We start from the raw sequence: 27,450 nt of genomic DNA on the forward strand, positions 1-27,450 counted from the left end.
GTACAGCTAATCTTAATATAAAATTGAGAACTTTCTTGTGTATTATTATGCATTAATTATCATCATCATAAGATAAACAACCACTCGCCCTGAGTGGCTCCTGTCCCTTTAATAAAGTTAACATTATATGCGAAGGAATCAGAAGGTGAAGCTTTTCAGATGAAGCAGGGATAAGTTATCACTTACCAATGTCTGGAGAAGAAAATTCAGTTAAAGGAACATGTAAAAGTGCCAGTTTAGGAGTTTGTAACTCAATGACAATCTTCAAAAATATGCTGTTTGAACTATACAGAGGGAGGGAGCAAATAAAATTATTGATTAAGGAATCAGGACATTTCCTGGAAAAATACTGCATTTAGTAGTTTCTTTTAATAGAATTAACTAAAATTGTTATGAAAGATAATTGTCAATGTGCTTTAATTTAAAGGCCATTACATGCCAATGTGTATGGTAATCAGTGGAGAATATTTCCTAACCATTGATCATTGGGTTGCTTGTATCCTGCACTAAAAAAGATCTTATTGTTTAACTAGTGTAATATTGCTAAAGAAAGCATAATAGTGATAGCTTTTGAATAATAACAACAGGTTAGGTGGAAACTGATGAAAATCATGAGAATGTGGTATATGATCAGTGGGAAGGACCAGTTGCCTAAAAGTAAGGGTTCGCAATGGTGGCTGCTTTACAGAAGCACCAGAAAAAAAGGAAAAGGAATGTGAGCTAGCCAAAGGAGATGAGCAAGTTACCTGAAATCAAAATGATCTCCTCCCACTCTGCTCTTCCTTGAAATTTCCTTGAATAGGGCAGAAAAGGAGGGAGGAGATGGGGCTTGGGGCTATGATAGGAATTGCTTGCTTTGGAAAATAAAGCTGTTTGTACACAGAGAGGTAGCCCTGTTAATCTGTTGCCCCAAAAGAAAAAAGGAAAGGGGAAAAAGAACACTTCGCTTTCTGTTTAAATCAAGATCTATATATACATCTGTCACCCCAAATTATCCTTATTAAAATGTGTCATCTTCAAAGAGCCTAAATATTCTTGAGCTTCAAGTTATTGCCTCTAATTTCTAATGCTATCACAAGCGTGCTGTATCCAAACCAAACCACATTTTAATCAAGTGAATTAATAGGAAGTCAGTCTGGGTAATAGAGTAGCCTTCATCTATTTACCATCATTTCATGTCTTCTGGTGCTGAATTTATTCTTATTTAATATCTTTAGGGGGTTGAGGAATTGTTGTTTTCGGAAGTCTGGCATCATTGCAAAATAGTGTGAGGAATCATATCTGCACAATAAAATCGAGGTAAGAGAAGATGGCTGTTTGTGCACTAAACTCTAAAACATGAAGTCGCCCACACTGAAAAAAACTAATAGTCTGTGATGGGCATTAAATTAGACTAATTTGTCAATGAAAATAAAGCTAAACAAAGTCTGAACAATCTATTAAAAAAAACAACGGAGGAATATACATCTGAGACATTCAGTATCTGGAAAATGGAAGGCAACACTGAACAAACATGTTTAGTATGTCCATAAAGGCAACCAGAGGACGTCAGAAGGAAAATATAATCATGTATTAATCTTTAGTATTGCACATATCTAGGCTGCTTAAATCTTATTGATTTAGTAGAAACAAATTTATTCCCAATCTCATCCCAACCAAAGGCCCCTTCCACACAGCTGTGTAAAATCCACATTGAGCTGGATTATATGACAGTGTGGACTCAGATAATCCAGTTCAAAGCAGATATTGTGGATTATCTGCCTTGATATTCTGGGTTATATGGTCGTGTGGAAGGGCCTTAAAAACTTATTTTTTCAGTAGATGATGTAGGGACTTTCCACACAGCACTCTTTCACACAGCCATAAAACCCAAAATACCGAGAGTTTAATGAAAAGTAATGCCTCCACCTTCGTTACTTGGGTTTGGATGGGAATATTTTAATAAATCAAATGCAGAAATAATCCTTAGAATGTGCTCTTTAACTACCACTATTCACTTTTCCACATAATCACTAGACACTTGGATACATTTCTGCCAATAGTGGACAAGTTTTCTGAAGCTGTCACGGAAGAAGTCGACACTGTTTCCACAACCAGTGGAATAGTCCTAGAGGTAATTGATTTCATTACCAAACAGATCTTGCTGTTCAAAAGTTCCTTCTAATATTGAATCTAATTTCACTCTCCTATAATGTAAACCAATGGTTCTCAACCTGTGGGTCCCCAGGTGTTTTGACCTACTACTCCCAGAAATCCCAGCCAGTTTACCAGCTGTTAGGATTTCTGGGAGTTGAAAGTTAAAACATTTGGGGACCCACAGGTTGAGAACCACTGATGTAAACCATTAGAACTGGCCCTAAACAAGGAGGCAGCTGAGAACAAACCTGCACCTACATCTTTGTGACAGTTGTTTAGATATTTAAAGAGTGTAGTCTTCTGAAACATGACCATACAGCCCGAAAGACTCACAGCAACCTAGTGATTCTGACCATGAAAGCCTGCGACAATATAGTGCAATCATCATTCCTCACTTCAAGGTCCTATTGCATTCAGTTTCTGTTTTCCATTATGTCAGATAGCAGATACCCATCCCAGTTTTGTATCATCTGCAAACTTCATAAGCATTATCTCTATCCTATCATCTAGACATGGACAAAAATCTTACTCATAATGAGTAATTGAACTTTTACCTGTCACACATACATATCCCCCGGAGTCATTTGGGGAAAAAGTACCAAATTATCAGGTAATTCATACTATTCAGTGCAGTAGTAAGTGCAGGCTTGAAAAGGTTACTGGGATGCAAGTGGGCCAAGAAGACATGTAATTACAAAGACCGTGTAGCAAAAGAGAGTATTAAGCCGGAGGGCCTGCTAATAGATTCCACATGCAGGAACAACTGCCTGGGGAACTGTTGGAGATAAAGCATCAGAGGATGCACACAGACTGCCGATGCTGATATTTTAGGCTGATTTGGATTCCACAAAACAATGAAAAGCGGTTTCACACTGGCCCAGACCACCTTTCCTGCTCCTTTCGTTGTAGCAAAATATAAAAGCACTCAGTGATATAAAACAACGAGAGTTCTTCTTAATGCATCAATATTAGCTGGAGACAGCCAGAATAGCCTTTGCCTTTCTCTCTTTGAGATATTGGGTAAAACACAATTTCATGCTCCTCTGATTGGTAGCAACTGTCAGGTCAGCATCTTAGGGCTGAGGATGGAATTGTTCTTAATATTTCTCTTTATCAAACAAATATAGCCTGACCTTTTGGGGTGCGAGCAGTCAGGCACCAACACAGAAGAGTAGCTTATCTTGAAACAGTAAAAAGTTTCCACACAGCAAGTTTTTACTTGCCACAGGCTCCTTCGACATTGACTCTAGATTGAGACAAAAGCATAAAACTAGATACTTTGTCCCTCACACAGGCAGAGGAGCCCTTGGGCTGCAAAAAAACAATTCAAGCAAGAATCCTGGGCAAGCAACCTATATATATCTATATATCTATATATAAAAGACAAATGGTGTCCTCCCCTGCCACTAAACAACAAAAGTACAAGCCCCAGAACCTAGAAATTTGGCAGCACAATCCACCATCCTTGCCCCTACGTTCCGACAACAAAAAGAAAAGAAAAATAAAGTCCTAATTAGAGGGAGAGGAATAATTGTCTTTAGCCAATTGCTGCCAGTTAGAAGACTAAGCCCCGCCCACTTGGTCGCCTAGCAACCTACTCAGGCCTCACTCTCTCTTCCACACTGCCTATAAAATACAGATTATCTAATTTGCACTGGATTATATGGCAGTGTAGACTCAAGCCCCTTCCACACAGCTATAGAACCCATTTATAATCTTATATTATCTGCTTTGAACTGGATTATCTTGAGTCCACACTGCCATATAATCCACTTCAGTGTGCATTTTATTCAGCTCTGTAGAAGGAGCCTCATATAATCCAGTTCTAAGCAGATAATATAAGATATACAGTAGAGTCTCACTTATCCAACATAAACACCCTGGCAGAACATTGGATAAGTGAGTATGTTGGATAATAAGAAGGGATTCAGGAAAAGCCTCTTAAACCTCCCATTCCCTCACGACCCTATCTGCTGCCAAACGGCCAACCATGTCTATGCCAGGCATCCTCAGAGACTATGAGATCTGTTTGAAAACAGACAAGCGGGATGTTTATTTCTATCTCAGCCATGATATCCAGGATGGGACGACTCTGATCTGTCTCAGGCGACTGTGAATGTTCCACTTCTCCACCTTGATTGCCATTGAATGCCCTTGCACCTTCAAGGCCTGGCTGCTTCCTGCTTCGGAGGGGCAATCCTTTCTTAGGAGATGTTAGCTGGCCCTCAGTACATCATGTCTAGAATTCCCTGATTGCTCAGTGCTGTTCTTTAGTTAACTGTCCTGATTTCACAGATTTTTTTAATACTGGGAGCCACATTTTGTTCATTCCAGGCAGGCAGGAACCATCCAGGTTTTGAAGCTACAAGGCTATTTAGTGCCAATTCCAACATTCACACTTGCCTAAAGCAGACAACAGTTCTTTCTTCCACCCTGGTCATTCCACAGATATATCAACCCCACTTGCTTTTGTTACAACACATTTCACAACCTTTGAGGATGCCTGCCATACATACAGGCGAAACATCAGGAGAGAATACATTTGGAACATGACCAGGCAGACCACAGAACTCAGAGCAACTCAATACAAAGAGAAACAAAAATAATAAAATAAATACAAAAAAACAAATAAAAAACAAAATAAAATAATACAATTAAAAAATAAATAAAAATAATATAATCAAATAATAAAATATAATACATACAAATAATACAATAAAAATAATAAAAAACACTAAAATTAATGCAATAAAATACTATAATAACAGAAAATAACTAACAATAATACAAGAAAATAATAAAATATAATAAATAAAAAAAGATAAGTTACAATAAAATTAATTAAAAATACAAATAACATCAAATAAAAATTCCACAACAATTTTTAACCAATACCACCACCACTTTGCCACAGCAACGCGTGGCTGGGCACAGCTTATATATATATATATATATATATATATATATATATATATATATATATATAGATAGATAGAGAGATAGAGAGAGAGAGAGAGAGAGAGAGCTTATGCTTATTTCATTGTTCAGATTATTATTATTATTATTATTTTAGTATGACACAGCAAACAAGATAGATATGCTGGATTTCATATCACAAAATCACACGTCGAACACTTCCCAAGTGTCTAGGATGTATTTTCGGATGATGCGTGCAGATCCCAGCAGGGTGGCCTTTTGCAGTTGGCTGATCGTAATTTTGTCAATGTCTATTGTTTCCAAATGCCGGCTGAGATCTTTTGGCACGGCACCCAGTGTGCCCATCACCACTGGGACCACCTGCACTGGTTTCTGCCAGAGTCTTTGAAGTTCAATCTTGAGGTCCTGATAGCGGCTGAGTTTTTCCTGTTGTTTTTCGTGAATGTGACTGTCACCTGGGATGGCAACATCAATGATCCAAACCTTTTTCTTTTCCACAACTGTGATGTCTGGTGTGTTGTGTTCTATCTGCCTAGAAGTTCAGATTGTTGTTGTTGTTGTTGTTATTGTTATTATTATTATTATTATTATTATTATTATTATTATTATTATTATTTCCATCCCAGTTTTCTCCCATGGGTGGGATTCAAAGTGGTATACAACATATAAAATTCACACAAATACATCCCACTACAATACATAATCAGTTAAAACATAATATCCTAATATTAAAAAACCAATTCACATATCAAATAAAACAATTTTAAAAACTTATCTCTTTCCCTACCATAGCTTATCCCTTCCCTTACCATATATAGCTTATTTGTTCCCTTACCATATAAAATCAATATATTTGGGTATTCCTTCTGGTTTCTGAACTGTATGGCATGTTATATCAAGTGAGCCTTACATATTGAGAAGAAATATAGTCCAGTGAGAACATCTCCTGAACAAACCGTCCCGCCTTACCCCCCCCCCACCCCGCCAAAAAAAAAAATTACATAGCTTCTGTTCACTTCAATTGAGTTTTTCTTGGGTTGCAGTTGCAACCAGGTTGTAGCTGGAGCCAATTCTGTGTTCCTGAATGACAGAGGCTTGGACTGGATTGGCTCTTCCAACACTATGGTTCTATGAAGTGATAATATGTCTGTCTGGTATGGTGAATACGGGTTTTTTGACTGAAATAGCTGCTCGAGCTACTGATTCTGGATTAATTCAAAGCCTTCATCCCTTTTGTGTGAGTCTTTTTGAGGGAACAGAGCCTGAAATTATCATGGTCTAAGATTCAGAAAGAGGCATCAATTAAGAAAGCTATTCTCAAGGTCAGAGCTCTTAACCAGAAATTCCTCCTTGGTCATATCATCAGAATCCATCCCTTTTTTTTATTACTATGTTACCATTTTTAATTTTTGTTTTTATTGTTTAATTTTTCTGGCAGGTTCTTAATATTATAATATTTTAACATCGTGGTAATATCTTATTAATTTAATTGTTTTAGTTGCAAAGTCAATGATTTCATTAATTGGGTTTGTGGTTACTTGCAAACTACTGTAACTAACTAAAGTTTTGTGACCAATTTTGGACTTTGTTTTATTGTTATTATTATAGCAGCAAAAACAAATCCAGAAATGAGAAAAAACCAAGAATGACAAGAACCAAACTTAATTTATAATTAGAGTAGTACTATACTTTGCATCAATAAGTTAGATAAAAAGGAAATTAGAACAAGAAATGAAAACTGGAGTGTTGCTTAAACAGAGTATTTCCTAAGCTTTTTCAAGTCGTGACCACATTTCATAGAGGCAAATTGACCCGTGACCATGATATATTAAAAATAGATGACCCATGACCGGATACATTAAAAATCAGAGCAGTTGGTGCTACTACAGTGTCAACTACGGTGTCTGGGCCATACAGCACTGCTTGGCTCATGGTTGATTTCTCTTGGTTGGCTGCTCGGCTGGGCAAAAAAGACAAACATCACAATGTGCTGGGCATCAGATTCCTGGAAGCGGGATCATTTGATTGTCAATATACGATTTATTATATTTCTCAGAATTCACTGGTATCGAAGAAAACCCATTGCCACCCCAAGAAACAAGGCTAGGCACTCATGCCTCCCTAAGAATCAACCAATTACTGCTGCATGTAAAACAGAAAGTGGCACCTACCACCAAATGCTGAAAAAATACTGGGAGTGTGCATTAAAGAGTGTTTGTATATGGTAAGTTCCTGAATGGTGAGGATAAGAAGCTGTGCTCATCACATTAATCCTGCCACCTGAACTTTCTTCTTTGCAAAGTTATATGTTATATGAATTAGTCTTCTGTTTTAATATTGTATGCTTCATGTCGATTTTGTCAATTGTTTTACTGATAATTGAGGTTTTATTGGTATAATTGTTTTATTGTTTTATCATTGATATTTGATTGTTTTATCGGGCTAGGCCCCATGTAAGCCGTCCCGAGTCCCTTCGGGGAGATGGGGCAGGGTATAAAAATAAAGTTGTTGTTGTTGTTATTATTATTATTATTATTATTATTATTATTATCAGCTTTAGAAATGGAAGGAACGCTCTTAGCCCTTTCCTATTCCTACTCTTTGCTTCTAGAGTGTTTATGCTAATACCGTGTTTCCCCGAAAATAAGACAGTGTCTTATATTAATTTTTCTCCCAAAGATGCTCTAGGTCTTATTTTCAGGGGATGTCTTATTATTCCATGAAGAAAAATTCACATTTATTGTTGAACAAAAAAAATGAACATTTATTATATACTGTACAGTAGTTGTCATCATAAACCAACATAACCAGACAAACTGTGAATCCTATCAAGAATTTCTTGTTACTACCAATATTTCCATGTACAACACTTTATGGTATGTATATTTACCGATCCTGCATGCTCTGGTGTTCTGTTTGGCGGGCATGCTTCCAAACAAAATCTTTGCTAGGTCTTACTTTCGGGGGAGGCCTTATATTTAGCAATTCAGCAAAACCTCTACTAGGTCTTATTTTCTGGGGATGTCTTATTTTAGGGGAAACAGGGTATAGAGGGGAGCACCCTGTATTTCCTCACCTTTCTTGCAAACAATGGGCTGGAATTTGGACTGAGAATAACTCAGTGGGAAATACTGGGTCCTAAGACAAAAGAACACAAGTAGTTCCAGCCATATTTATATACCTGCTCAACATTCATACATTGTGAATACACAAGTCCACTTTTTCTTAGAGAATAATCTCGGTACTGAATAATGTATGGTGTCTTTTTAATTTATGGATGATGGAAAATCACACTGGGCAAACTGTACTCACTTCAGTTCACAAATTGATTAGAAAGTACAAGTTACCACCTACCCACCCCAGCATGCACGCACGCACACACACACATCAAAAAACAGTATATTCTTCTGGAACTAATTCTGAAATGTGAAAGCTTTTGAAATGGATCCTGTTCCCCACATGACACACATGGGGATGGCAGTGACATAAATGCCTCTCAGCAAGATGCCCTACTCCCGTCTACTGTGGTGAAATAGTAGCATTTCAGGCACCACGGATCCTGGAATGTATATTTTTCCCATGATACCTCATCTCTCAGTTTGTACAGGTGACAAGATTTTCTTTCCTCTGTCACTGCCAATTATATTTGTAGATAAGGGGCATTTAAGTATTCAACTTTAGGGATGAGATAGTGTCCTTTACCACATACTGGAATTTTGGAGAATTCCTGTTGAATAATTAAAACTACCATGATATTTTTTGAGTATTCATCAAGAACACTTAAAAAACAACAACCACCAAATGGCTGAAGTAGAACTCCCTTCTTCTCTAAGGGTGCTTCCAGATAACCCAAAAATCTGTGTTTTATAAATAAGTCAAAAAATCTCGGGACCTGAGAGCAGGTCCACACTCAGATCTTTCTGTCCATAGATAGGTTGCCCTGCTGTCCTCACATCTTCTTTTGAAGCAAATCAAGATGGAAGGTTGACAGAGGACATTGGGCAGAAGTTTTTTTTTAAAATCCCTCCATTGTGTGCTGGACCATACATGCACAAATGCAAATATCTTAAAATAAACAAAGATTCGCGTGTGCACACATGTGGTCCAGCACATAATAGCGTTTGTTTTTTTTGTTTTTTTTTAAATTCAGTTGGATCTCTATTTTCCCCAGTTCTTAATTCAACCTCTGTTTAAGATGATAAAGTATAAAATAAAGTGTTTGAGAGTTCTAATTGCTCTCTATTTGTGCTTCCCTTGAACCACCTGTGTGTCCGTTTGACAGCTGATCAGCTGTTTTGGGCTTTTAAAAGCACACTGGAGCAGTCCACACAGGGAGGAGGGAAGGAAAGCACATGGTTTGCATAATTATAGAGGTACATACCCTGTTTCCCCAAAAATAAGACATCCCCAGAAAATAAGGCCTAGTAGAGATTTTGCTGAATTGCTAAATATAAGGCCTCCCCTGAAAGTAAGACCTAGCAAAGTTTTTGTTTGGAATTATGCCCACCAAACAGAACACCAGAGCATGCAGCATTGGTAAATGTACGTACCATAGATTGTTGTACATGGAAATAATGGTAGTAACAAGAAATTCTTGATAGGATTCAGAGCTTTCTGGTTATGATGCTTTGTGATGATATCTACTGTACAGTATATAATAAATGTCCATATTTTGTTCAACAATAAATGTGAATTCTTCATGGAAAAATAAGACATCCCCTGAAAATAAAACCTAGCACATATTTGGGAGCAAAAATTAATATAACACACTGTCTTATTTTCGGGGAAACACGGTAGTCATACAAAAGTGCACATTTTTCAGGAGGAATCGGGTTTTAAAAGCACCTTTTTACACATGCTTTTCAGCTGCTAACCCGATTCTGCCTGCCCTTTGGCTAAACATCATTTAGCTGCCACCCTCTTTTAACCCGGTTGCTTCCGGGTTTTACAGCATGTGTAAAACCTCAAGTTTTTCCTAAGGGGAAATGGTGCAGGATTTTGGAAGAACCAAAAACATCTTGTTTTCTAACAGTTAATTCCTTTCACTTTTAGTCCCCCCCTTAATGTAAGCCTTTGCCCCTTTCTTTTAAGAGGGTAGTTAAACGAGAGAAATTGGGTAGTAATCATTCAAACATCTATATATAAGTAAGAAAGATTCCTGAAATTCTGACTCTTATAGAAATTTCCATAGTATATGCATAGAATCAGAAGAACCCTGACCCTTCTGAGTGAAGGATGTCTGTGCTATAAATTATTACATCTTAAGTGACAGGTAATTCAGACTAAAATGGAAAGTCAAAAGAATGGTACATAGCAAAAAGGGGGGAGGGATGCATGAAATGTGATCAAGGAGATAAAAGTAGCAATGAATGAAATAAGAAGCTGGAAGGAATAACAGGGAAAAGGTCCACAGTGGCAGGGAAGGTGTGAGAGTTCAGCTCCCCTTCAGAGCTCTCTTCTTCTGGCTTCCCTTCAAAGCTCTCCTCATGGCAAGCTGAAATATGCTGACATGTGAGCAAGACCTACAGGGAAAGAAGGGAGCTAAAAATATACGGGTGGTCAAAGTTTTGCAAAGGGATGCAGCAATGAAGAGCCAGAGAAAACCCTGACACTTGAGTACATAGTCATGAGATATATCAGCTGAAGGGAAAATTGAAGGTTCCATGGATATGCAGATGGCTCAACTGTCCACAATTGCCATGCTAAAAAAAAAAGTGGCATTCTCATTCATCTTAGGCCTTTGGTACTGTTTCATCATCCGGGGGGAGAATAAAAGGGGTTGCTAGAGAGAGAAGGATGGTCCATTTTGGAGGGGGGGGGGGTGTGAAGACTGATGTATGGATAATGCAGGAGGATATTGGATGAATGGATTTTAACCATATGTTTTATATTTTATACTGTATTTAACTATTTGTAATAGATTTTATATGCTGTTTGTTTTAATGATGTGTCGACATTGAATTGTTGCCAATTGTACTCCGCCCTGAGTCCCTTCGGGTGAGAAGGGCGGGATAGAAATATTGGAAATAAATAAATAAATAAATAAATAAAACAATTTCTTCCATTTTCACTGGTTATTCCCCCTCCCCACTTCCCATTTCATAAATGAGGGTTGTTTCCATGATGGTGACATGGGTGGGGGGAATATCAGGAAAACAGGGAGGAATGGTTTTACCCCTTCAAACCCCCTCCCTCCCCCTATAAAGTGGACTATCCTTGTCTGTCTAGCACCCCTTTTTGGCCTCCACCCAGATAATGGAACAGTACCAGGGCTTATTATTTGTGGGTTAAAAAGGCAAACGTTTCCCCTGACGCTAAGTCCAGTCATGTCTGACTCTGGGGGTTGGTGCTCATCTCCATTTCTAAGCCAAAGAGCCGGCGTTGTCCGTAGACACCTCCAAGGTCATGTGGCCGGCATGACTGCATGGAGCGCCGTTACCTTCCCGCTGGAGCGGTACCTATTGATCTACTCACATTGGCATGTTTTCAAACTGCTAGGTTGGCAGGAGCTGGAGCTAACAGCGGCTGCTCATGCCGCTCCCAGAGTTTGAACCTGGGACCTTTTGGTCTGAAAGTTCAGCGCTTTAATGCATTTTGCCACCGGGGCTCCTCATTTGTGGGTTAGCCTAACAGATTGTTTGAACAATCTGATGATTTCTAATTAAAGTATCATTTTACACGAGTTCTATTCATTCTGTTTCTCTTGGAAGCCCCGATCTCAGCTTTAAAGTGTTCTAATTGGTAGGCAGGCAGAAAAAGGGGGATTGAATGAATTATGGGGTGTGTACTCTGTTTTTTCACCAGCTGTACTGGGCTGTAAAGTGCTGCCACTTTGCTGCACAGCTGTTTCCTGCATCTGGCCACATCAAGGGCTTCATCAACTGACATGGTTTTCTTTGTTAGCAGCTTCACACTTCTGTTTTCCTCTGTTCCAGGCCTTTGCAACCCATAAGCATGTGGGGCTGAGCCATACCTGATATCAGATCCTTCAATGAAAATATTTCTCTAGAGCGTGCCTAGCAAATGGTCTTTTAAATCCCAGTCTACCTATGATTGAAGGCTGAGTTTGAAAATCTGGGCTAAAAAAATGCTCCCAGATTGGGATGTTGTGTTCCTCAGAGCTTGGCAGTTTAGGGTTTCTAAAAAGAAACTTTCATATGTTTCTTGATTTAGAGCAAATATCCCATTTTGCAGTGGACGCACAAGCACCAGTGTCCTGAAAATGCATTTCACCGCTATGTGTGCAGACAGGACAAGACTGGGAGGCTCTTTCCCTCCAATTCACTTCCTTCCCTTCTGTAGCCACTGTGTTACTTTCTTTCTCTGCTTCGGATGCCGAAGGCACCACATCCTGCTTTCCATTTCCACAGCCAATTAGAGGGAACAAATGGCTCTGAATGAGCCCAGGTGGCAGCCAACCTCCTGCTGTTGGGCGTATGAAAGCTGGCTGGCTCCCTGTCAAGATGGAGCGCAGGTGCTTTCCAGCTCATTATCACAAAGAAGCAAAGTTGGGGTAGGCAGGGAATGGGGACTGGAGGAGTGTATTTGAAAAGTGCTAGGAAAAGGCTGTGTTGTTCTGGCACAGAGATGTGCATATCTTTATGCATGCCTCATTCATGCTTGTTTAAAATGCAAGGTTTACAATATATCAAGGATGATGACACGCTACATTAAATATGTACTTCTAGTAGAGTTCTGGTTTCTTCCTTACTAGTTCAGATCAGTGGCATTTGCAGTATTACGGGAGTACACGAAGCATTATGGTCCCACCGTCGCTGCAGTTTTGTTCCCTTCTAAAATTTGCCTTCTCTCCACTGGAGGTTATGTAAAAAATTATTGGGTGCTAATGTAGTGTCTGTTTACTCATGAGTAAGATATAAAATTAGGTTCAGTGTCGGGAATGGAGCCCCTGGTGGCACAGTGGGTGAAACCCTTGTACCGACAGGACTGATGACTTGAAGGTTGGCGGTTCAAATGAGCTCCCTCTATCAGCTCCAGCTCCATGTGGTTATGAGGAGTGGCTTAAAGAATTGGGCATGTTTAGCCTGCAGAAGAGAAGGCTGAGAGGAGACATGATAGCCATGTACAGATACATGAAGGGAAGTCATAGGGAGGAGGGAGCAAGCTTGTTTTCTGCTGCCCTGCAGACTAGGACACGGAACAATGGCTTCAAACTACAGGAAAGGAGATTCCACCTGAACATCAGGAAGAACTTCCTCACTGTGAGAGCTGTTCGGCAGTGGAACTCTCTGCCCCGGAGTGTGGTGGAGGCTCCTTCTTTGGAGGCTTTTAAGCAGAGGCTGGATGGCCATCTGTTGGGAGTGCTTTGAATGCAATTTCCTGCTTCTTGGCAGGGGGTTGGACTGGATGGCCCATGAGGTCTCTTCCAACTCTACTATTCTATGATTCTATGAGAAAAGCCTCCCACAAAGATGATAAAAACATCAAAACATCCGGGCTCCCCCTGGACAGCGTCCTTGCAGACAGCCAATTCTCTTACACCAGAAGTGACGTGCAGTTTCTCAAGCCACTCCTGATACAAAAAAAAGTGTCATGAACCAGGGCTCTGCTTGTATGCAGGCAGAGGTTAACCAAAACAAGCCCAACTTGTGTCAAAACTGTTTTATTTAAAGCAGTAAGTTAAACACTTCGGCATTTCAAGGTCCTAGTTCAAACATAAAGATAGCACACAGGTGAAGTTACAAGCAAAGTCTGATTAATGCTGAAGTACTACAAAGCTGGTTGAGGATCTAGTATAAACAGTAGCCAAGGTTGCAGTCCATGAGTCAAACATTGAGGGGTCACTGAGTAATGTTTCAAGGTGCAAGAGTACAAACCATAGTCGTAGTTCTAGGAGTCAAGCCAGAGTAATCAAGAATTCAAGGGAAACCCAAAATCCGTAAGTCAAAAGTCAGTCAAGGGATTCAAAGTACATCAATTTCCACCAATAAAAGAACAACAGAGTCCACAACAAGATTATCACAAGAGATCAGGATACCACAATCCATAGTACCTGGCGGGTGGGGGGAAACTACCACCACAGCCAAGTATGACTAATACTTTCCCCCCAAAAAGCAGACTCTTGCAAAGCTTTTTTTATGCAGATGATCACAGCTGCATCCCATTTCAGCAGGCCTCCCTAAATAATCACTACTGCAGTCTGTGAATCCTTACCTACAGATCACTCTGACCTTTAGAAAGAGGAGGGAGATTAACCCATTTCAAACATTTCACAGCAGTTACTACCCATCATCAACCTGCTAAGCATTGATACTATATTAACCATTACCAGACCACGAGGCATTATATATACAACATATATATATATATATATATATATATATATATATATATACACACACACACACACACACACACACACACACACACACATATACACATACATACATACATACATACATATACACACACACACACACACACACATACATACACCAGAGCTCCCTGTTGACTGTCACCACCCCCAGCTCCTTCAAGGTCAAGCCAGTCACTTCAATGATACCATCCATCCATCTTGCCCTTGGTCGGCCCCTCTTCCCTTTTCCTTCCATTTTCCTCAGCATCATTACCTTCTCCAAGCTTTCCTGTCTTCTCATGATGTGGCCAAAGTACTTCATCTTTGCCTCTAATATCCTTCCCTCCAGTGAACAGTCGGGCTTTATTTTCTGGAGGATGGACTGGATCATTGCGTAAAAGTGGCCTCTTTTGAAGACAACTGCCTAAGGACTCTAAAGTATGTAGATGGTGCACAGGTGATTATCATTATTAGCTGGGACCGGAGTGGGGGCTAGACGGGAGAAAATGAGTTGCAGTCAGGTTGAAGAGAGCTCCACATAGTACAAGAGGTGGAAAGCATAAAAGTGGAGGTCACTCCAACCTGACTGCAACTCATTTTCTCCCGTCTAGCCCCCACTCCTGCCCCAGAGAATAATGGTAATCATTTTGGAAACCACATCTGTGCACCATCTACATACTTTACGATCCTTAAGAGAACCCCACAGAAATCCATCTTTTGATAGTATGTGTGCCTCAAGGAAAGAGAGAAATTAAGAAAGCAGGAGGGGAGGAAAAAAGTCACCTGCAGTTAGTGCTAATTAAGACTCACACGCTGTGCATGGTGCTACATTTTAGTAGTGGAGGAAACACTGGGGTGACTTTGCAGCCTGCATTTCCATCATCTGTTCAAACAACAAAGAGGTCTTTCTTGGTGGTAGCACCTTGATTTTGGAATGCCCTTCCAAGTCAAAAACATTGGAATAGTCATTTTATATTCTAATTTTTTAATTGATAGGTCTTTCATTTTGTGATTGTGTGGCTCTTACATTATTCATTATATTAATCTGTTGAAGATAAAAATGTATACATTAAAAAGATAAGTCATAAAGAAACTGCCTTTTTCCCATAGTATATCTCTTTTGGAGCCAAACGAAAGGATCTAATTTTGAAGTTTGTTACAATTTTGCTCAGCTTCATTTAACACTAGATCTTGGAACAAATGCAAAAAAACCCACTTGCATTCAAATAAATTTATGTCTAGGGCAAGTTCCTTTTGTTCCTTAACATGTACTTTATTCTGATACATTTATCCTGAATGTGAGATTGTCCTCACTGGGATCTCTTATGGAATTTATTCCAACAGACAGAGGGGTGAAGCAAAGTTGCATAATGGCATCCTTCATTTCATTTTTTAAAAATAATGAGAAATTATTCCTTCCATCAATTTGTAGGAGAAAAGTCTGTTTGCCTTTATATTTGGATCATATGGAACTCTTACCATATAATCAAATTGGAACTAGAATTCTGGCTAGGAGCCTCCGGTGGCTCAGTGTGTTAAAGCGCTGAGCTGCTGAACTTGCAGACCGTAAGGTCCCAGATTCAATCCTGGGAGGTGGAGTGAGCGCCTGCTGTTAGCTCCAGCTTCTGCCAACCTAGCAGTTTGAAAGCATGCAAATGTGAGTAGATCAATAGGTACCACTCCGGCGGGAAGGTAACGGCACTCCATGCAGTCATGCCAGCCACATGACCTTGGAGGTGTCTACGGACAATGCCGGCTCTTCAGCTTAGAAATGGAGATGAGCACCAACCCCCAGAGTAGGACATGACTGAACTTAATGTCAGGGGAAAACATTTACCTTTATCTTACCTACGTGTGGTAAGGTCAACATTCTCAAAAGTCATTTTAAAAGGATTTGTGTGGTAAAATGAGGCACTTGGCAGGCATGCTCCCATCTCAGAAGAGATGGGTTTACCACATTTCACAAGATGTGTGTGATAAAAAGGTGACACCTCTTCTCACTCTATAAGACAGCTGGATCAAATTTCCAGACCTGATGACAAAAAAAGTTTTTTTATCTCACAAGTTATACATTTTTAAAGTCTAGATCAAATCTGAATACAAACAAAAAGAAGAAGGTAGCTTAGTAGAAGTTTAGCTGTCACAGGACCTCATCAGACTTATCTTTTTTTAGTGTTCTAATATGCTAAAGGGCCAGTAGTGATGGATAGGCATACTGCCCATCACATAATGTCGCTGGACTTCCTGTTGAAGCCTCATCCCCAACTGGAAGTGTTGTAGGACGCTTCCCTCCTAACACAGGAAGTCTCCCATGTTCTGCTGACTCCAATGGGGCCAGCACATTTCAGCGACGTGCAATGCTTCCCCCATGTGATGAGTGAAGTGGTGCGCGGGAGGACAGAGTCTCCCCACACTCCTGCCATTTTGCCACGGAGGCTGACTAGCAAAAAACAAAAACAAAAACGAGACTCAGGCCCTAGGTAAGTTGTGGCTTATGGGAATTTCTCATCAAACCAGGAAACAACTGTTGCTCTTGTATATATGCATGTATAGTAGAGTCTCACTTATCCAACCTTCACTTATCCAACATTCAGTATTATCCAACGCAGTTTGCCTTTTTAGTAGTCAGTGTTTTTGTAGTCAATTTCTCAATATATTGTGAAGTTTTGGTGTTAAATTCGTAAATACAGTTATTACTACGTAACGTTACCATGTATTGAATTGCTTTTTCTGTCGATTTGTTGTAAAACATGTTTTGGTGCTTAATTTGTAAAATTATAATGTAATTTGATATTTAATAGGCTTTTCCTGAGTCCCTCCTTATTATGCAACATTTTCGCTTATCCAACATTCTGCCAGCCCATTTATGTTGGATAAGTGAGACTTTACTGTACCTTCAAGTTGCCCAGTGACCTATCCCAGTACTAGCCATGGCTGAATCTTTTTACTTCCAAAATAAGATTGCCTATTGGGTACTTCCAATCATTTATTAAAAGGACTTCTTGCATTTTAAACATCTTGAAAACTAGTGAGGTTTGCAGGCAATAATGTTGTTGGAACTTTGTAGGTAAGAAAGCTAGCACACTGAATTGAGCTGCATTTTGCACACTAGGGCTTTGGCGACTGATCTCTGTATGATTGACCTGTTGCCTATCCAGCAATAGTCCCTAGTGTATGCCTTCCCCAGTATTATAATGGCACTTTAATGGCTATGATAGCTTGAGTAACCACCCCTCCCTGATGACATTGACATATTTTGCACTTTTGGCCCAGATCCTTTGAATCCAAGCCATTATTTTATCATTTTATTTTGTATGTGATTTTTATGACCTGTTTTTATTGTTGATTGATTTGTTTTATTGTTTTGCTTTTATATTGTTGTGTCTGGGCTTGGCCCCATGTAAGCCGCCCCGAGTCCCTTTGAGGAGATGGGGCGGGGTATAAGAATTATTATTATTATTATTATTATTATTATTATTATTATTATTATTATTATCCCTGAATAGCCATGTGTAATTGTGCTTTGCATACTTGGTAGGGAAATATCAAAATGGGTAGGAATTGCTGGTAGTTTTGTTTGCCTTGCTTTGGTCTCACTTTGACCCCTTTGTCCTCATAACTGAGATGTCCCAAAACCTTGACAAACTGAAATTCTGCTCTCCAACTGAAAAATATTCCCCACTCTCACACTAGCATAACACCCTCTGGACTCCACCACACAAGCTGTAATGGACTCTTTCAGATATTGGTGAGGTCAATGATTGTTTGACTGTAGGTTAGTGCCTAGTTGTCACCACTAATGAAAATCAGGCAGAAGGAATACTTCAGATAATACTGCTAAAAGGTTTTGAGGCAATGACGTCAGTATGTGCTTTTCTGAGTTGCATCTCAAGTGAAAGCATTTCATCATCAGGTTCTCATTCTTCTTTACTCTTTTATATACATGCTTCCATTTTTTTCTCCTCTATGCTGCTGCAGAGTGTCTGCTCTGCAGTCTATAGCAATAAACATGCCAGAGTAATTAATGTCTTTACAACTTATTACAATGCTCAGATAATTAATCACAAAAGCTAAACATGCAGTTTCACCCTCCTAATGTGTTAATGCTCTAATTATTATGCCTCAATTAAGGGGAATTCACTGCTCCTTACGTAGAAGTGCATGTTTAATAAGGGCTCTTGAGTGCAGGCAGACTGAAGGGAAAGAAAGAGAGGGAGGGAGGGAAGGAGGAAGAAAGGGAGGGAGGGAGGGATGGAGGATGAGGGTGAAGGGCTAGAGGGGGGGAGGAAAGGCACAAGAGAGACCATCATTCTTAATGTGGTTTCATGTGTGGCTCTAAGCAAAGAACTGACAGCCCCTATCTTGAATCTCACACTTGGCTGCATGTGGAACTCTGAGCCATCTGTGGTGCCGCTGCACTCTGTCTACTGCCAGGATATTTTTAGGAGTGGTGGCATTTATGGGTGAGGAAGGCAGAGTCTGTCAGAGATGAGCTGCAAAGTGCCAGTTCAGATAGAACTGGAACCAAAAGAGGTCATTGGTTTGTCTAAGTGTCTTAATAACTACAGACCAGTCTTTAATCTTCCTTTTTTGAGCAAAGTAATTGAAAAGACAGTTGCATTCCAACTCCTGTCAGTTTTGGATGACACACACTTCCTTGACCCATTTCAGACCAGCTTCAGAGCAGGATAGGGAGAGACTGCTAGGTTGCCTCTGTGGATGATCTCCATCTCAACCCAACAGTGGGAGTGTGCTCCTGTTGGTGCTTCTAGATCTCTCAGCGACTTTCAATGACATCAGCCATAGCATCATTCTAAATATAAATCTTTATTAGAAGCTTCCATATATATGATAAAATAGCATTGAGGAAAATAAAGAATAAAAAGAGAAAAATAGGGGTTAAAGTGAGGGGGCAGATAGAGGGAAGACAGGGATGGAGGAAAAGAAAAAGAAGAAGAAAATAAAATAAAAGAAAGATTAAAAAAAAGAATTTTTTTAAATTAAAATAGGACTTCCAGGTCATCCGGTGGGGTTGGTCTTCTGCTCATACTTCTTTCTCCTTCTTCATCCAATCTTTTTCCTTTTGTGTGTGTGTATATCTAAATGTATGACCTCTTTTTTATTCGTTTTTCCTTTCTCCTTCTTATTTATGTAGTTCTCCACTTGTTGCCAATTTGTTTCTTTTCTTGGTTTTCCCTGTTGTTTAGACATTAAAAAGGTTAATCTGTCCATATATAGCCATAGCATCATTCTAGAAGGTCTAAAGTGGCTGGGAATCAGAGGCACTGTGTTGCAATGGTTCCTCTCAGGCAGGTTACAGATGGTGGTTCTTGGGGATACCTACTCCTCAAAAAAAGGAGCTGTTATATGGCATACCACAAGAGGCCATCAATCTCCCAGCATTTTTTAACCTTTATATAAAATCACTGGGAGAGATCATCTGGAAACATGGGGCAAGGTGTTATCAGTATGTTGATGACACCCAAATATATTTCTCTATGCCTTCAAAAACAACCTCAGCTAAGGATAGCATGTCTCCTCTGAACGAATGCCTGGAAGAAGCTAATAAATTTTGGGGCTAAAGTGTGCTCAACTGTATACCAAAGAGCCCTCGACATTGCTGCACAAAATGATCTTATGATCATAGCGCAAGCTAGAGCCACTCCATACCTGGCTAAATTTAAATGTAACGTGGGCATGGAAACCTACCTCTTCTTGACTCTTCCATTATATATTAGAAAACCTTTTACCCAGGCTAGATTCGAGCAGCTCGACATTAAGTCCAAGCTAAGTAGACATTAGAATATCCCCTATACAAAGAGAACCTGTGGGTGTCGTGAGGTAGATGCAGAAGTGGAGGATTCAGAACATTTTTTCTTAAAATGCCCCTACTACACCAGGATTCGATCTCTCTATTTAGACCCTCTGCTGGAGAATCCTACTCAGAGAATAAGGAGAAATTGCCTATCCTTCTACAGGGTTCAGATAAAAAACTCTATTTTAAAACTGGCCCTTTTTTACGCAAAAAGCGCTTGCCATTCGTGAGAAGATGGAAGCTGAGAGCTGAGACATTATTGCCATTAACAAAATCCAAACTTAAAATTTACTATGGACAAGACACTTGTTTTACTTACCCCTGTCCTCGTTCAAACCTTACCTTAGGAAATTACTAATTTTAACCTTTTTACTTTGTATTTGTACATTTATCTAGGAGCGAGTTATTAGGCCGCAGGTTGGGATGTTTTGTATCTTTACATGGTTTTATTGTATGTATGCGTAAGTGTGTATGTATTGTATGTTTTACATGTCTTGATATGGTCAAAAGTGACTAATCAATAAAGAATTGTTGTTGTTATACAGTCAATGCCTGGAAGAGGTAAAGGGCTGGATGAGGAAAAACAAATTGAAACTGAATCCAGACTCTTGCCATCAAGAGTCCCAACCTAGGGATGGAAATGTGTCAGTCAGTTCTGGATGGGGTTACACTTCCCCTGAAAGACTGTGTTCACAGCTTGGAAATATTCTGAGATTCATCTCTCTAAATATCAGCCCAGGTAGATGTGATGGTCAGGAGTGCTTGCTACCAGCTTCAGCTTATACGCCACTGCGTCCCTTCTTAGAATATGAAGACTTAAAGATGGTAACCACAAGGTTAGACTTCTGCAATGTACTGTATGTTGGTTTACCTCTGTATCAAGTTCAGAAACCCCAATTAGTTCAAAAAATAGCAGACAGATTGCTTACAGGAATGTTTAAGGAGTGAGCATATTATACCCATAGTAAAATCACTCCACTGGCTGTCAATTAGTTTCCAGGCAAAGTAGAAAGTGTAGATTTTGTCCTTTAAAGCCCTACATGGGACCTCATCAAATGAGTGATGGAAAAGCAGAGGAAAACAGGGGATAATTTTGGATAGCAAGGGACAGTGTAGGACAGTGGAGGGGTTTGCCTTACTCTGTTCCCTCCCATTGAGGTCCATCTTCTCTGATCCCACGTCTTTTCACTGTAGAGGTCCGTCTTTCCCCTGCTTTGTGTCATTTGCACTTGGCAATACCTGACTCCTCAAAAGGTACTCTGGGCTTCATTTCTCCATGCTGCTGAAAAGGAGTGCCATACAATCCTGCCAGAAGTTGACTTGTGTCATGTGATGGACACTGTGGGTCTCCATTTTGGAAGTGTCGAAAAATGAGGAAAAGATGCAGAGAAGACCATGTGTGATGAAGTTGATGGTTGTGTTTAGGTTACCTAAAGGATTGTCTTCTCCTGCAAATAGGTCCTCTGGAGGATGCTTATTCCAGCCAGCCTGAACCCGACTGGCAACTGTCACCCAGAGGACCTTTTCATCAGCTGCCCCAAGATCATGGAATGACCTGTCAGAAGAGCTCTGACAGCTAAATGAGCTGTTGGAATTTAAAACGCAATTGGACCCATCTCTTCTAGCAGGCCTATCCAGTCAACTTTTAATCATGAGTTTTCATTTACATTCTATTGCTAGTATATGTCAATTCTGCATATGTGTTTGTTACAAGTTTTTAATATTTTTGTGTTTTTATCTATATAATTTCTTTTTTTATTTCTTTCCAGTTCCATCCCACCAGATCCCTGGATTCCATCTGAAATGGAGCTAAGACCTGGTAGATTTCAGATCTGCTCCACTCATAGCATGTGAAGCGATCACTACTGAGCAGGGAATGTCCCGAGTTCATCTTTCAAGCCCAGATATTCTTTAGATGTGTCTTATTTATTACCATTTCAGCAGACTTTATTTTTGTAGTCTGCTAAATGTAGTTTGAAAATTGGGTCTAAAATATCAGACTCAATAATTCAAGCTATCATGAAAGATTGAGTCTTTCAGGTTATAGGGAGCTGCAGCCGCACACAATTATGTTGGAGAATTTAGCGAACTAGCTATTTACATCTATTTCCAAATATTCAAAGACATTTCTGGAGCAAAGCTAAGAATAGCTGTGTGTACTTTTAAACATCTATGTCTCTATTACACAGGTGCTCTTCTGTCAAACAAGCCTACTGATTACTAGTTTTTCCACCCAATATCTCACGTCTATATTCTTTTTTTCTCTCCCCATCAAAGGATGTCAGTGGCTGAATATGCTTTACTGTCTTTGGCCCCTTCTGCATTGCCATATAATCCAGAGCATCAAAGAAGAGTACATTGCCATATAATCCAGTTCAAAGTAGATAATCTGGACTTTATTTATCAGTGTAGAAGGGGCCTTTGGTTGTGGGTGCAAGACCAAAGAAGCATTGCAGTAAAATTGCTCCATAATCAAGGTCTTCTAACCAAGTTGGCATCACCTCTGGATCTAGTATTTTGAAAACATTGTGCTAATGATTTACAATATAATACCTGCTCTATACCCATGCCTAGATATTTTTTTCAATCAGATACGTCCTAGTTACACTAATGTCACACCTTGAATCTTGAATCCTCTGCTATGATTCTGATGGTCTCATTTTCATTTTTCCCCTAGAATAAGAGAGATTTAAATTCTTTTCTTTCATCGCAAAATGCTCCAAAAAGACTCTATACAGTACAGTGACAGCTGTGAAGCCCTCTCCAGCTACACAATTAATTTTATCTTTGTTTACCAGCACAAATTTTAATGCCCTTCTTGGGTGTTAGCATTCCACAACACCAGTTGGAGCAAAGTCCTACTTCATTTGCCTTCTATTAGGTAATTATTTTGTTTGTTGTCCCTTAGCACTGTAGTACACATATCCGCCTTGACTGTGTGTTTTGGTTGGGCCAGTGTAGAGATCTGAGTTTTGCCATAGCTGTAGCTGCAGTAATAAAGAACAATTGTGCCCAAGTATGTAAGATTCCTGTTGATTTATTTATTGCTTGCTACCCGAACTTTGTTCTGTATCCAGTCTGAGCAATAATATCATTTTTCTAGTATACAAAACAGAGCAATCAAGAAGGCAACACTCTTTTCAGATGGTTTGGAGAGAGAAAGAAAATACAAAATTGATCATATGACATATTTTCACCTGTCAATGAAGTATCATATTTACCCAACTAACAAGCAGTCCCTGTTTTCTGCTTCTTCTTATGTCACTTTTTGCCCATTTGGCTTTTTGGGAAGATGTGGGTAATTTATTTATATTTGCTCACATGGGCACCAGCGTTCTTCACATTTCAGGTAGTTGTTTGCTGATTAATAGGCAACTGGCTGAATGACATTGCAAAGAAAGAAAAACAACAATTAGGATTGCTATCTTCTGTCATCTTACCTAATTATATAGATGATATATAATGGGTTAAACCGCTGAGATGCTGAACTTTCTGACCAGAAGGTTGGCTGTTCAAATCCACGGGATGAGGTGAACTCCTACTGTTAGCCCCAACTTCTACCAACCTAGCAGTTCGAAAACATGCAAATGTGAGTAGATCAATAGGTAACACCTCAGCAGGAAGGTAAACAGCGCTCCATGCGGTCATGCTGGCCACATGACCTAGGAGGTGTCTACAGATGATGCAGGCTCTTTGGCTTAGAAATGGAGATGAGCACCACTCCCCAAAGCTGGAGATGAGCACCACTCCTCAAAGCTAGAAGGGGACACCTTTACCTTTATCTGTGTTTGTTGTTTCTAGGCATTGAATGTTTGTTTTGTGTCTGTATTTGCTGGAATCTGCCCTGAGTCCCCTCAGGGAGATAGAGCAGAATACAAATAAATTATTATTATTATTATTATTATTATTATTATTATTATTATTATTATTTCTATATATAAAAATGTAATGTGCATTTTCCCCATTGAGTAAACAACAAAACCACTGTACCAAATCACACCAAATTTGGCCACAAAAGACATAGTCAGCCAATCTATGTCTTTCAATGGAATACACTTAGAAAAATCAAGGACAAATAACAAAACCTTCAACAACCCACAATTGCTTACCACTTATGTGCAGAGCCCCCCCCCCCCCCCCCCGAACTGAAACAACTACATTACCCAGAGGACCTTGCATCTGCGTGTGTAGCCTAACTCCACTTTCTCAAAACGTTGCCATGATGGGCAGGGTGTCCCTTCAGGGAGATGGAGGTGGGCTATAAGCACTACATTATTATTATTATTATTATTATTATTATTATTATTATTATTATTATTATTATCATTCAAGTCATTCCTGATTTATGGTGCTCCTAAGGCAAACCTATCACAGTCTTTTCTTGTCAAGATTTATTCAGAAGAGGGTTTGATTTTGCCTTTCTCTGATGGTGAAAAAAATAATCATTTCTTCAAAGTCACTCATTAAGTTTCTACCACTGAGCAGGGATTTGAGGTCTAGTCTCCAAAGTCCTAGTCTAACACCCAAACCACCATATCACACTGACTCTCACCCAATATCCCAATGTCAGTTAGTGAAGGAAATGCTAATTGTTCTTCCTCTGAGGAGGTGAACATGCTAATCTTTTAGTATCTTCCCATAGCAATTAATTACCAGAATGTTCTCCAGCTGTCTCCTATCATCCCACTTCCAGCTGCTTTTAAAATGTTCCAGTTTCTCTCATCTCCTTCTGCTTTTCCCCATTCTCCTCAATTTCCTTCAGTTCATGGAAACCAAATTTAAAGTGCAAAAATAGTTTTCATTCCGTTAAATCAGCATGGATGAGGCTTTGGAATATTGCCTTTCCCAGTTCATGCAGTCTTTTCACAGTACACAACCAAACTGTGGCACTCTCTTCTTGCTTGTGTGTTTTTCCTCATCAATAACTTTTGTTATTTTGGTCACACTATGATGTCGCTTGGTCACATGTGTCCTAGTTTTAATTTGTAAATGTTGGAGGACATGGAAACATTTTTGTCACTGATGAGAACGTCCCTGTCACCTCAATTATTACTCTTTTGGCTAGTACAAGCTTCGCTTTTATCCTGTAGTAATTAGAATTTTAATATTTGATATGGAAATCAAATGCATCTTGATGTTAGTGCACTTAGATGCGAAATGCCACTTCGCTGATTCCCTCTTATCTCCCCATAATTGTCTGTCCTGACAGTAAACATCAGTGAATATGTTTGTGTTGAAGCTATATTACAATATGAACTAGCAAATCTATTGTGAAAGCTGACATTCTATTTTTCTTAGAATATTCCTATATTCATGTGCTAAGGAAACTGTTTGATGAATTGTTTGTGAAATTCCTAATTATGAAGTCAGATTACTGCAGTGTACATCAAACCACAATCAAAAAGCAACGAAGAGCCTGTGGCAGTCGGCGATGGGAAAGAAGACCCCCTTGGCGATGTAAATATATAAGAGTATCTCTATGTTATCTGCAAAGTATATGCCATTTGCAGCATGGCAAGCTTTTGAATCATACAGAACTATTTTTTTCAACTAACACTTTTTCAGTCAGCCATTTAAAAACTTTTCCCAAACTTCATTCTACAAACTATAAGGGCCAGGAAAGCTACAAGTTAGAAGAGATAGAAAAGCATAACTGAATAGTCTCAAGTATTACAGCACGCTCCAGATGTCTTAAGACTGCAACTCCAATGTTCCCCACAGACTATTCTGACTGTGAATAATGAGAGTTATAGTTCAGCATATCTGAAGGCTCTAGTGTTGTCGAAAAATCGGAAAAGAGCACCAAAAGGTAAAATTTCTACATTACCAAAAAACTTTTTAGATCTGAAGGAAGAATTTGAATTAATAGATGCATGGAGAGAGAGGTATCCGAATAAAAAGGATTATACCTTCTACTCGGACAGACATCAGTCATGGTCGCGCATAGATATGGTGTGGGTTACAAATAATCTTCTTACATACATTAGTGAAACTTATATTCAACCAAGAGAGTACTCGGACCACTGTGTGGTGGAAATGATTCTGAATCATAAATCATACCATCCTAAATGGAGATTAAATGAAAACCTGCTAAAGAAAGAAGAGGACGCAAAAAAATACAAAACAATTTTCAAGGAATACCTAAAGATAAATAACACAGAGGGAATGAATATCAACACAGTATGGGATGCCTCAAAGGCAGTAATGAGAGGACATTTGATTCAAAACAATGCGAGAATGGCAAAGGCAAAGAAAAAAAACCTAATGGATATTAAAAGGAGAATAGCTGCTAAAGAGCGCGATCTAAAGAAGAATCCGGAGGATAAAAAATTAGACAAAGAACTTAAAAAGTTAAATCAGGAAAAATATCATTTGGAATTAGATGAACAAGCAAAACAATTAAAATTTATTAAACAAAATCATTTCGAAAATGCGAATAAACCGGGGAAATGGCTATCTAAGCAAGTCCGCAAAAAGAAACAATCACAAAAAATAGTAAGATTAATGAAAGGGGACAGAGTATTAAATACGGATAAAGAGATCCTAGACGAATTTAAAAGTTACTTTGAAAAACTTTATACAAAAGACCCGATCTCAAAAGAGGAGATAGCTAATTATATAGGGAAATTCAAGTTACCTAAGATTTCAGAATTACAGAGGGAAAATTTAAATAAAGAAATAACAGAGGAGGAAATTATAGCGGCAATTAATAACATGGACCCCAACAAAGCCCCGGGCCCGGATGGGTACACAACGGGGTATTATAAGGTTCTAAAGCAAGAATTTATTCCATTACTCAAGAACGTTATGAATGGGATATTAAGAAATCAAGGAGTACCTGTGCCGTCCGCCAGACAATAAAAAAAAACTATAAAGCTGAAACGTGCCGTCCTTTATCCGGGCAAACTGCAAATCCCTATAAGCTGTCCTAAAATATTGAACGACTGAGTCTGGAGAACTTCAAAAAAGGATGTTTATTCATACAAGGTTGTAAACCTGGCACAGATCTTAAAGTTGCAGAAAATGAAACAAATTTCTATAGGTTTTAGGTACAGAATTATCCCTGGTTCCAGAAGGCAAAGGTGATTATAAAACCACTATACCCTAATCACGCTGTCTATATTAGAAGGAGAAACTCTTTCCTTCCCTATCTTTACAGCAAAGATTAGTTCTAGAAGCGATGGAATAACCCTGCTCCTCTAACTAGATTTCCTATTCCAGATCAGTATAATTCAATACTTATCTA

The 27,450-nt window shown here is 39.2% G+C and overlaps 1 long non-coding RNA gene across 1 annotated transcript; it reads left to right on the top strand.

Annotated features, from left to right (window-relative positions):
* Positions 1–496: 496 nt before the first annotated feature.
* Positions 497–23,223, top strand: LOC134298252 (uncharacterized). The gene is made up of 3 exons (XR_010005223.1): positions 497–1,299; positions 7,130–7,297; positions 21,974–23,223. It is a non-coding gene; the product is annotated as an uncharacterized LOC134298252 (long non-coding RNA).
* The last annotated feature ends 4,227 nt before the right edge of the window (positions 23,224–27,450 follow it).

This window comes from Anolis carolinensis, chromosome 4 (assembly GCF_035594765.1).
Source record: "Anolis carolinensis isolate JA03-04 chromosome 4, rAnoCar3.1.pri, whole genome shotgun sequence".
Classification (NCBI taxonomy): domain Eukaryota; kingdom Metazoa; phylum Chordata; class Lepidosauria; order Squamata; family Dactyloidae; genus Anolis; species Anolis carolinensis.